At 36.5% G+C, this 12816-nt stretch overlaps 1 long non-coding RNA gene across 1 annotated transcript; it reads left to right on the top strand.

The window, feature by feature from the left end:
• The first annotated feature begins 624 nt into the window (after positions 1-624).
• On the top strand, positions 625-2414 carry LOC149631183 (uncharacterized). Its single transcript, XR_016374107.1, has 3 exons — positions 625-638; positions 1346-1451; positions 2213-2414. It is a non-coding gene; the product is annotated as an uncharacterized LOC149631183 (long non-coding RNA).
• Positions 2415-12816: the final 10402 nt, after the last annotated feature.

Raw genomic sequence — 12816 nt, 5'->3', positions numbered from 1 at the left:
ATCTAGTACCTAATATTATGTTTGTGAAGATGAACCACCGAAAGACGCACCGTTCTATCCTATGTAATTGGTAGACACCATCGAAATTAAACATCATTTTAGCCTCTAAAATCACTCAGAGCGACGATGCTTCTACGTCGTCTTCATTTAGAAATATAATTGCATAATAAAATTATTTCAATCGACTTCCTCAATCCCGCGAAAACGGATAAGGAAGTTCTAAATGTTTGTTTGAAAGCGAAGTACGTCTACATTACTCTCTTCCACCGAAACACTTCTGCTGAAATATGGGTTATATGCTTTTCAAAATATCGGTCACCATGTATAATGACAAAAGCGCTAGATAGGCTAAATACTAACTCCCAGCATGTGTAATTTGACGTTTCTACAATTTTTTAACGTAAGAAGAAAAAAATGCTGTACAATACACAACCTAGACCCATAAAACTTATCAGTCTTAATAAAATTTTGTAACTGAAATCCTCATGAGAAGTAGCAAGTGTTATTTTTTTATTATATTTAAGAGATAAAATACTAGACTTTATTTTAAGCGTGTGAAGCAGATAAGCTTGACTATGGATATTTAAAGGCGAGTTCATCAAATGGGTTTAATCATTCTATAATTCTCAAGGGAACGGGTAAGTCTAAACACACGTTTAATGTATGTCCGAGTTGCGGTACCAATAGGTGCAGTATAGAAATAAGATTTTCCCCACTCCACTCTTTTTATGGAAACTATGTTGACTATTAATATAAATTTTTATATTACAATTTTCAATATTTTGCAAAATATTTTGTACATCGATTTTTAAGATTTTGCAAAATATTTTTCAAATTCAATTTTTGAGATTTTTGTAAAAATATTTTTACTATACTATTTTTGAGATTTTTGTAAAAATATTTTTACTATACTATTTTTGAGATATTTGTAAAAATATTTTTATAGTACAATTTCTGAGATTTTTGTTAAAATATATTTTTCTAAATACATTAAACCGTATGCTACACTTTAGATCAAATTAAACATCCAGGTTTCTGATGCTACTCTCACATGCGCCAAAAACGCGATGTACAAATTTGAGATAGTTCTTAAGTTAATACTTAATAGAATCAAGAAGTTATATCTAGTATCTCTGAGATACTGATATAACTTCTTGATAGATTTCACTGTTATCGAATCTTTGGAATGTTTGCTATTAAAATGTAGACCGATTAGAATGTCTCGGTATGCTAATTCAGTGGAACTTTTCCAGTTTGCCAGCAATAACTTTCATTTCTGCACTATTGAGGTCGACTTACGATACTGTCTTAGCTAATCATGGTTTTTTATTTTTATTTTATACAGCAGTGACATCAATTAGAAATGGGATTCAAACTTGTGAACTTGTTTGTTGCTTGCGCATTATTCACCCTTCTGCTGACTGGAGCTGAAAGTGCCAAAAGTGGAGAAGGTATAGACACTGATAAAACAGACTTATTTTATGCTGTCTCTTACACTATATCGATTATAATAACATTCTTGCGTGGGGTTAAACGTGTCAGATAGTATATTATTTCTAATTGCGAAGAATTAAATACATCGGCTAGAGGGTGGAGAGAAGTCGATGGCTGATTTATAATATAAGAGCATGCAAGGATAGATTTAGATTTAAATTAATATTAAATCTATCCCTGATTAGAGTAGATCAAGGGAGTGTAAAGGGAAATAAAGTGATTCTTATAGATTTTTCCAAAAAATTTAAAACATATGTATAATCAAACATCCAGAAAATGCCTATACGAATAATTTTAATTTTCAAATTAAGTTGGATTTTCCTTACATAATTATGTCTTATTAGTAGTAGAATAATCAATAAAAAATCACCATTTTTCATTCACTACTTTTATTGTAATGAGCATAGTATACTTATTTAACTCTGACTGGTAAATACAGTTTTGATATGCTGCGACATTTTGTTAGCAGATATAGACTTAGCTGAAATTAATTCGAAAAAGTCTTGGACAGATACTTTAATAAATCAGTTTTTAAATGAGATATAAATGAACTGCATTAGCAAGTTTAAACTTCACTTTTTGATCATTCTTAGTTTATAAGCCTTTTTATTTTCCTCGAAGCTGGTTCCAGGGACCAAAAATCTCTATAAATCAAATATGAAAACGTGTTTTTTCTCAATTATTGCCAATTCTAACGTATAACTTTACTTTGTTACAGAATGCGCTGTTGATAGTGATTGCGAATGCTTTGTCGCAAATCTAGAAGGAGGCTTTTCCAATGTGCAAGGATTGTGCCACGACGAGTATTATTCCAAACGTTGCATTTTTCCTATAGACTGAGTCGAAATTTAATAGAAGATACTTCAAAAAATATCAATTTTTATAATGATATCTAAATAAACTACATTATAACAATTTTAAATTCGATTACATTATTGAATAATGTTTTTTTAAAAAACCCTTCACCTTTCCTAGATCTTTCGAAAATATAATACACAAGAATAAATACCGAAGCTTTGGAATAAAAAACCAAACGAAATTCTTTCCCGTCAATTAGCTTGTAGCTGGTTATCCACTATCTCACGTTTTTACAGCATATTTTGGTATGAATTTTAGTACTTTGATTTAGACTAGATTAAGTATTTTTAATTCTAATTGGTTTAAGACTAGATAAAGTCCTTTTAATTCTAATTTGTTAACAAACAGTTTTTAGGGTCATATTATAACAATAATGGCAATTCGACTGGTGCCGTGCAAACGTATAACCTGTATGCCAGGCCAGACACATCTTGTTATCAAAACATTTCAAACTTATACATGTATTCTTTACATACTATTAATAATAATAATTATAAGAAAGAGTGTGGGGTTTATTTGCTAATAGTTTCAACCTTTTGTCCATCAATAGCAATAATTTCAGTTAAAGGAAAAGGCTAAGTAACATTACATAATAACGGGGATAGATATAATTTTAGAAGCAGAAATGGAGAACGGTTAGTGTTTACTTCAGTCCGACTGAATAGCCCAGTATAGAGCCCCTCCTTCGAACATGTAACGAAAATTTTAAATTACCTTATTGTCTCACTTCAACTACGTTTTGATGACGTTGCTGACGGCCACGGAGAAAAATATGTAATTCCTTTTACCCCTGTCGCTATGACCCGCCTCTTCTTCCCCCCGTCTCGGGGAAGGGGGTCCGGAACTTTGACGTGCTCCTAGAATACTCTGTTCTCCATTCCTGCTTCTCAAAATAAAATCTATCTCTGATTATACCTTAAAAGAAACGCTTTTTTTCCAAATATAAAAGAAAAAATATGAATAAAATACATGATTTCTTATTACAAAATAACTAGCATTAAATTAGTCTTAAAAACGTGGACTACTGCGCCGCCATGGCTTTAGTGGCGTCTGCTAGCCAGAACAACATTCCTCAAATGGGATTGGTTGAAATCTCACAGGATGAAAGAGCTAAGGGTAAAGTGGTTTGATTTAACAGATGCCACTAAAGCAATGACGGATGGCGCAGTAGTCCTCGCTTTTAAGACAAATTAAATGCTATTTTTTTTTGTAATAAGCGATCGTGTATTTTTGGATGTTTTTCCTTAATATTTAGAAAAAGGCCGTCCTTTTGGTGTCCTCCCATTGGATTGAATCCCATTCGACCGAATTCCCAATCGACCGATTTTATCTGAAATATGATTTAAAATCCAGCCGTTTGTGCGGTTTCTGTCTATTGAGATTTTTTATTAGGAATATTATTATTATTTTTTATAAGGCTATATAAGTTAATTTAGCGATTGGAACTTTCGTCTCACCGTGGCGCAGTGGAAGAGTATCGGACTACCGTGTGATAGTCCTTGGATCGATTCCCCGAAAGAAAAAGTAAACTACGTAATAATAGTTTCATTCAATTGATTATTAATTTCATTTGAACTTAATTGAAGTTACGTTAGACAGTGTGGGAAACTATAATGTAATAAAATAATACTATTGGAATAATGGCCTTTGAGTATTTAAAATATTTTGCCTAAATTTTATTAAAATTACGGTAATATTTTAGAGGGTTAAGGTTAGGTTGGGTTGGGTTAGGTTAGATTAGGTTAGGTTTGGTTTGGTTAGGTTAGGTTTGGTTAGGTTAGGTTAGGTTAGGTTAAGTCAGGTTAGGTTAGGTTAGGTTAGGTTAAGTCAGGTTAGGTTAGGTTGGGTTAGGTTAGGTTAGGTTGGGTTAGGTTGGGTTGGGTTAAGTTAGGTTAAGTCAGGTTAGGTTAGGTTAGGATTGGAAGTGGTAGAATAACCGATTTGTCATAATATTTTTTTTCATTGAGGTCCTTGCATAATAAAAACGGGCCTTTTCCAACAAATTTATAAAGATTCTGGAGCAATTAACGCTTTATTTATTTAGTTTCTTGAACAATAAATATATGCCTTTTCACAAATATTGATTGTTTTACGGGTCATTTCAGGTTGGCTTTGATTCGGCTCGGTTACAATAGAGGCATTCTTTTAAACTTGGGATTTGATCATCACAGTATCATTATTTATATAGGAAAGTGTATTGATAGACGCAAGCTTAAGGACAAGGGTATTTTCTTTAAACCAAAAGAGGTAGTTTTTAATTCGGTTTTAAAATACGGCTTTAAAAATATATCTTTTAATAGCAATGAGAATTTTAAGATAATAAACCCGCACATTTTGGCTATATTCGGTCCAACGGGATTCGGTTCAATGGGACATTCGGTCTTATGGCATTCGGCCCAATGGGCCAGCAGACTTCTTTTAAGGTATAATGTTATGTTCAGAGACCTGCACGGGCCGAGTTTTTCAGACCCGACCCAAGCCCGGCCCGGTTTTAGCATTTTAAATAAGCCCGAAACCCTGCCCAAGTCCGAGTACATAGTTGGTTTTTCGGCCCGGTCCGGACCGGCCGGTTACAGGAAATAACCAAGCCCGGCCCGGCCCGGCCCGTTACACGTAGTGCAGTTGTAATTTTTATATTTTTTTACATAAAATCAATGATTTGAATTCATATTTGCTTTAGCGTCGTGTATTTTTCATTTCTTTTTATAATTGTTCGTTACATTTGTCCTTAGAATCTTATACTCATTTAAATTATCTTTCATTTGAACTTTGGATTAAATGATAATCAAGTTCGGCCCGGCCCGAATTTTGAAAAATGAACAAAAGTCCGGCCCGGCCCGTTAATTTCCAAAATTTTAAAAGCCCGACCCGGCCCGGCCCGATACAATTTTCAAAAGTGGAAAGCCCGGCTCGGCCCGACCCGATCGGCCGGACCGGGCTTGAGCCCGGCCCGTGCAGGACTCTGGTCATGTTATCTGACATTTTGTTTTAAGGCCCGCTTTAGAGTTACAATTCGCACTTTAAGTTAAGTACGGCGAAAAAATAGGCTGTCTGCACTAAAAACGGAGAAACCAAACTGATTGGATATATTTGAGTAACGCATGTTCAATAACGTAAGCTAGCAATTTTATAATGGGCTGACAGAAATGAAACAAATAAAAAAGAAGAAATTCTAGGAGAGCGGTTGCTCTCTTAGATAAGACTTGATACTGCCTATAATGCTAAAGGAGGGTTCTTTGATTGGCCGTAACATTTTTCGTATTGTGTTTGCTGCTTTGAAATTTTGCCAGTGAACTAAAATTTGGGCCCTAATTGTGTGGTTAATATTTCAAAGCGATCCAACTAAGAGTTAATTCTATAAAGAAAAAAGTTGTTAAGGGTGGTTTTAGAATCCATAAAATTAATCAGACATTCGGTGAAAAATACAATATTCTTCCATAGACATAACATGGGAATTTTATAGAAAGTGGGGGTCAACCCCGCAGGGATATAATGAAAACTATTCATTTGATACGTTTGGGAACAATCTTAAATGAAAGAGAACAGTTCATTGTAGCGCCATTTTTAGTTTCATTAAGATCAATTAAGTTGAATTATAGATTTTTATCATTATAAACACATACTTCTAGTTACGTTGTTTTTGGTATTAGAGTTAGGGCGTTTTACCACTGTTCGAGACACGCATTTTAGCCCTCAATTTTTATATTGGACTTACGGCATTTTTGTCGTGAATCACGCCGTTAGAGGGAGATTGAGCAAGAAAAACATGGCGTTTGAGCTCTCGTTTAAAATAAAAATTTTGGATTTGGAATTAAACTGGAGGCTAATTAGGTACGATTTTTATTTTTTTCACAACAAAAAACCTCAATGAAAGAATAAGGGCAACGGCCCATAGGATTCTGGGAAAGTTTCGTTTTGTAACTGCTAAGGGACTACGAGAAAAACGTCCCAGAAATCTGGCCTAATTCCAGCTCTTTTAGACCAAACGCCTGTAAAAATGTTTAACACGTCTAGCACCAATGTATTGCGGATAATGCGAAATCAAGGTGCTGGACAAAGAACATATATATAGCTATATAGGCTGGGTTGTATAGTCTTTGTTTTCCCCCCATTAATAGTAGGTAAAAAATAACTAAGAGTAATAATACCAACAATGTTCCCAGAAGTGATTAATAAATACGTTAGTTATATCAACATAATTTTTCATAGACGTACGAAATATTGTGTACAGTATAAGCATTTAATTAATATTTTGTACAAGCTTACTTATGAGGAAAATCATTTTATTAATATTTTATACACGCTTAGGTATGAGTGAAATAATTTTAGTGGTATTTTAAACAACATAAGTGAAGAGTTCCAAGTCTGTTGTGTCCTTTGACTGATAACAGCTGCCCCTATCTTCGTGGCGTCGATAGCCAAGTAATATTGACAATTACTTTCATGGACACACTAAATATTGTATGTCGTTGATGACTGCGGTGGCCATGTATAGAAGTTTCGTGGCATATGTTTTGGTGCGGATGTGAATACGATGTTGCAAAAGTTAGTTGGTATAGTCACGAAATCCACAATTGGCCAGAACTATGTCATTATTCGAACTTTTCCACATGAAAGAATAAACACTAGGGTCATTGCGGCCTTGGAAGAGCCTTTTCATCCTCAATATTTTGAATTAAAATAACCCTTCGCGTGACGATTGTAGCATAAAAATTGTCGGCATGAACGTAAAATCGAATTCGAAGGTCAAAAGATTACACGGTCCTCCAAAAACATTATTGCCTTCAAAAGTTACAACACGTTTTCAAGCCAAGGGTTCAGATGACCACGACTGGTTATGTCCTTGATATTATTTGACCATATTCGCTATTAACACCCGAAGAACTCTTAGGTCCTTTTTCATATTTAGTGATGAAGTTCTGGCAGACCGTGAATTTGTGACTCTATACTAACTACTTTTCGGAACTTGGCGTGGATAATTTTTCAATGAAAGAGAAACGCGACTAAGCACCTCTGAATTTAATCGCTCAAGGAAAGAAACATACCTAAAGTATTTAATGAATATTTTCAAAGAGTCTTCAACATCGTACCTACGTCCACATACAATACGTCACAAAACTATTACACATTGCCACCGCTGTCGTCAACGCCTATCATTCGGAGCTTCATCACAATAACAACTTAGGAGATGCGATGGATAAAATGTTTACAACAGGACATATTGAGCGCCATTTGAAACCAGTAATTGAAAGAGGAATTCTTCGTAAGTTATCACAATAGCAAAAGCTTGAGGACATTGATTTGTCTGACTTCCCAGTTCAGTGCGAAATGGACGTGAAAAGCGTCGTTATATGAGCGACTTCAAAGCAAGACATGATGAGTCTTACGTTGTTTTGACCGTAGAGACGTCTGGTTAACCAGTAGCATTTCCCGCCCTTTTTGTAGTCGGTTTATTGTCGGTACAGGCGGTTAGATGTCCGAATCGGATAATTGTCGGTAAACGTCTTCAAACCACCGTAAGTCGGATACTCGACTCAAAACAGGACGTAGAATCCCCAACAGCAAAAAAGTCGGGCCGACACCAAATCTGATCAATCGGCCCGATAGAGTTATTGGACTGTCTGTCCACAATACTTCATGTCTAGTCCATTGAGGAGTCGATGAGCGCTCGGATAAGAATCAAGCGGACTTAAAGAACACTTAAACTAACTTGTCTACCGACAGGTGGTATATTGGATCATCGTCACTAAATTGACTCAAAACTAATTAATCGGGCAGCCGTCACTTAACCGACTAAATGTATTTTCTGCATGGTATTTATGGGGCGCGTCACTACACCGACTTGAAAACGTTTCGATGTAGACAACCATCTGCATTGGGACATACTACGGGTTGATACACTGCCGTCTCTGTGCATTCTCTTGATTCAAAAGGGCTATAGCGCCGGCGTCAAAAAGTGATACGGAAGGCAACCTTTTAGCGCCTTGGATTTCCCTCTTAGTTATATCGAAGGGGTCTATTACTCTTTCTTTATTAGCTTTGAGACGAAAATCAAGATTATATTAGATATTAAGTTAATATTATACATTTTCTTCGTTAGTTATCATTGTGCGTTACACCGTTTTAAAGAAAAACAATTGAACATTTTTGAGACACTTCTCTAAAATTGAGGTTTGAAGTGTAGCGTATGTCACTTGTTTTGCTTCACAGAAATCGGGAGTATAAATTGGTTTCCGAATCATAGCTTAGAGAATGAAAGGTAGCTATGGAGGGAAACCGCCATATGGAGATGAGATGTTTCTTATAATCATACCCAGCATCAGAAACCAATCGAGTCGGGCCGACAACAAATCTGATCAATGGGCCCAGTGGATCTGACTGCCGGTCCACAATACTTCAAGTCCAAGCCATTGAGTAGTCAATGTGTCCTCGTAGAAGAATCCAGCGACCTAAAAGCTGACCAAAATCTGACTTGTCAAGTTACAGTCGGAATATTGTATTAGCGTCACAGTCACTCCACCAACTCAGAACTGACTAATCGAGCAGCAGTTAGAAAAGGAGCTGAGCGTCACTAAACCGACTAATAAAAGGAGCTGAGTGTCACTATACCGACTAAATATTATTAGTCGGTTTAGTGACGCTCAGCTCCTTTTCTAACTGCTGCTCGACTAGTCAGTTCTGAGTTGGTGGAGTGACGCGAATACAATATTCCAACTGTCTCTCCACAAGTTAGTTTTGAGTCGGCTGGAAGACCGCGTTATTCTTATCCGAGTACGCCTTGACTACTCAATAGCTCGGACATGAAGTATTGTGGACCGACAGTCCTATAACTTTATCGGGCCGATTGACCAGGTTTGGTGTCGGCCCGACAAGTTTTTGCTACTGGGGTTGGTTCAACGTCGAGGTATAAAGAGATCTAATCCTTGTTTGAGTTTGCTGTGAATTTTTACGTTAAACAACCCATCAAGCTTTGTTCCCTAAAGGTCTACATGCTAATTCGATTACAGAATGGTACTGTAATTGTAAGGGTGAAAAATTAACCATTGGCATGAGCTCACGTTAGTAGCGTTATATGATACTTTCATCCACGCCAAGTTCCAAAAACCAGTTAGTATAAAGTCACAAATCCACGGTGACTGATAAATGGACATTAAGTCGTCACGCGAAAGGTTATTTTAATTCAAAACGTTGAGGATGAAAAGGCTCTTCCAAGGCCGCAATGACCCTAGTGTTTATTCTTTCATGTGGAAAAGTTCGAATAATGACATAGTTCTGGCCAATTGTGGATTTCGTGACTATACCAACTAACTTTTGCAACATCGTATTCACATCCGCACCAAAACATATGATACGAAACTTCTATACATGGCCACCGCAGTCATCAACGACATACTATATTTAGTGTGTCCATGAAAGTAATTGTCAATATTACTTGGCTATCGACGCCACGAAGATAGGGGCAGCTGTTATCAGTCAAAGGACACAACAGACTTGGAACTCTTCACTTATGTTGTTTAAAATACCACTAAAATTATTTCACTCATACCTAAGCGTGTATAAAATATTAATAAAATGATTTTCCTCATAAGTAAACTTGTACAAAATATTAATTAAATGCTTATACTGTACACAATATTTCGTATGTCTATGAAAAATGATGTTGATATTACTAACGTATTTATTAATCACTTCTGGGAACATTGTTGGTATTATTACTCTTAGTTATTTTTACCTACTATTAATGGGGGGAAAACAAAGACTATACAACCCAGCCTATATAGCTATATATATGTTCTTTGTCCAGCCCCTTGATTTCGCATTATCTGCAATACATTGGTGCTAGACGTGTTAAACATTTTTACAGGCGTTTGGTCTAAAAGAGCTGGAATTAGGCCAGATTTCTGGGACGTTTTTCTCGTAGTCCCTTTTTACCTCTCCGAGTGACGTATGTCACGTGAGAGGTATTACACCGGCCGTGTCTGTCTGTGTGTCTGTGTGTCTGTCTGTCTGTCAGACCCCACGTGACCGCGTTCGCAGTTTACAAATCGGAGCAAACAAATACCCGATTTCCGGAACGCGTTCGCGGTTCACGGAAATTTGGTCATTCATCTACCAACACCAGTCTTTACTAACTGGCTTCTAAGGACCACAATCTGCTAGTCTTTGTCCATCCCACATGGACACTAGTCTGTACGTGCTTTCTTCCAAGCACCACCAACTTCTGTTCTTCGTCAATTTCACCTTGACTCCAGCTTCTATAAACCACCATCTTCTGTTCTTCGTCAATTCCACATTGACACCAGCTTCTATACACTACCATCTTCTGTTCTTCGTCAATTCCACATTGACATCAGCTTCCATGCACCATCATCTTCTGTTCTTCGTCAATTCCACATTGACACCAGCTTCTATGCACCACCATCTTCTGTTCTTCGTCAATTCCACATTGACACCAGCTTCAATGCACCACCATCTTCAGGTCTTTTGTCCATTCCACATGGACGCCAGTCAGTACATTCTGGCTTCTTTCCCTCCGTCATGGTTTGGTTTCAAGATATACGCGGCGATCGGCTAGGGTTACGAGAAACGTCTAGCCTCCCAATGGCAGGGCTTCCACCATCGGTTCACGCAAATGCGTTTTTATCTATTATTTGGTTTTAAGATATACGCGGCGATCGGCTAGGGTTACGAGAAACGTCTAGCCTCCCAATGGCAGGGCTTCCACCAAAGGTTCACGCGAATGCGTTTTTATCTATTATTATAATGGAATCGAAATGTATATATACCCCAAAATTTGAAAAAAGCGGGCAAGAGGGGTACCCTTCACTTTAAACGTCAATATTAGCAAAGTTTCGAAAGATAATAGGAACAACTTTATTTTAAACGATTTAACTATTTTTAAAGTTATTTACTGGCGATTAAAATAATTAAAAATAATTATATTTATTTAAATATTAAAGATAAACCCAAGTACCGAAGTCGTTAAATCATTGCCTCCTATATCTATCAAGGCCCGTGCATTGCGTTATATTTCGTACATTGTCTCTTATATCTTTTTAGGCCCGTGCATTGCGTTATATTTCCTACATTGCCTCCTGTATCTATCAAGGCCCACGCATTGTGATATATTTCCTTCATTGCCTCCAATATCTATCTAGGCCCGTGCATTGCGATATATTTTTGAGAACAACAACCAAAATGGGAAGCTCCTCTCAGAACCATAATAATTTGTTTTCTCTGTTATATGAAATGAAAATATGGATAATATTTTCGGCAATTCGATTTGAATGGCTCTTTCTGATGTATCATTCTCTCAGCACTGTTCATAATGGACAGGAACGTAGAGATTCGAGACACTTGGAATTACGATAGTGTTTCAAATCCTCTGTAATGAGGGCTTAACGACTTGGAGTGACTGGAAAGATAGATACACATCCTATTTTTTAGTTGTACCATGCGTACCACAATGTTGCCAGGCGTTTATTGAAGGATGCTTGGGTACTTGGTACAGACTGTTACGTCTACCAAGTTTCCTAGCATCCAAGAATAAATAGGATTCATAGAAGCCAGTGTTATGGGCATGTCATGGGTCAAGTCGTTAAATATGTCGACGCAGTTAAATAGCTGATGGCATTATTTTATCCACTTTCTCATTGCGTTTCGAGTGGAAGTTCAACTTTGGCACGGACGACAGATGGCGCTCTTAACCTTCTGCTTCTACCCCCAAAAATCGCTGTTGTCTGCTCGTTTTCCCCTTCCGCGCTTTTTCGTTATAAACTTATGATTTAACGAACTGTTAAGATAAAATTTCATATTTCCTTAAACAGATAAGCTTCTACTCCTTTCATCTTACTCCCAGTTAGATTTAACCTTGTTAAAACATAATCAGATGAATTTGAGTTATAATGTCGTAAAATCCTGTGCATACAGTTACCTAGGAGTGATAGAGACATTTTTACCGATGTCTAGAGATGTTAAGCTTAAGCGAAATTGTTTTACGTTTGAATAAAAATACCGCTTCCAGTAGTGGGTTTGTAGTACTCCTTGTTTGTGTAAGATTAGTGTAGCTGTAGAGCGTTGTTGCTGTTTAGTTTATACGCCCCCTAGGCCTATTTGTGAAAGACCTTTTTTACGCACTTTTATCATTCTTTATTTGAAAAAAGTGTTGGCAATGTATATTTTTTAAATATGACGGAATTACTGTTGGTATGATAGCGCCCTATTAGCGAAAAAAACCTTTTTTTAAACAGTTGATTCATTCTTTGATAGAATTTCGAAGGAAGCAGTTAAGTTTTAAATTTGCTCTATTAATTTTGTTCGGCAAATAATATAATTAAGCCTTACGTATTACTGAAGGAGATTGATTTTGCCAACCTGTGTGAGTATTTAACTGTTTAATAATTATTTTGGTTAAGTGGGAGCCTAGCTTATGTGTGATTGGGTTGTGGCTTCCATGATTTGGGC

This window comes from Phalangium opilio, unplaced genomic scaffold (assembly GCF_054372755.1).
Source record: "Phalangium opilio isolate 3A_F unplaced genomic scaffold, DU_Popi_V2 ptg000101l_1, whole genome shotgun sequence".
NCBI lineage: Eukaryota > Metazoa > Arthropoda > Arachnida > Opiliones > Phalangiidae > Phalangium > Phalangium opilio.
This window is presented reverse-complemented; position numbering and strand designations above follow the sequence as displayed.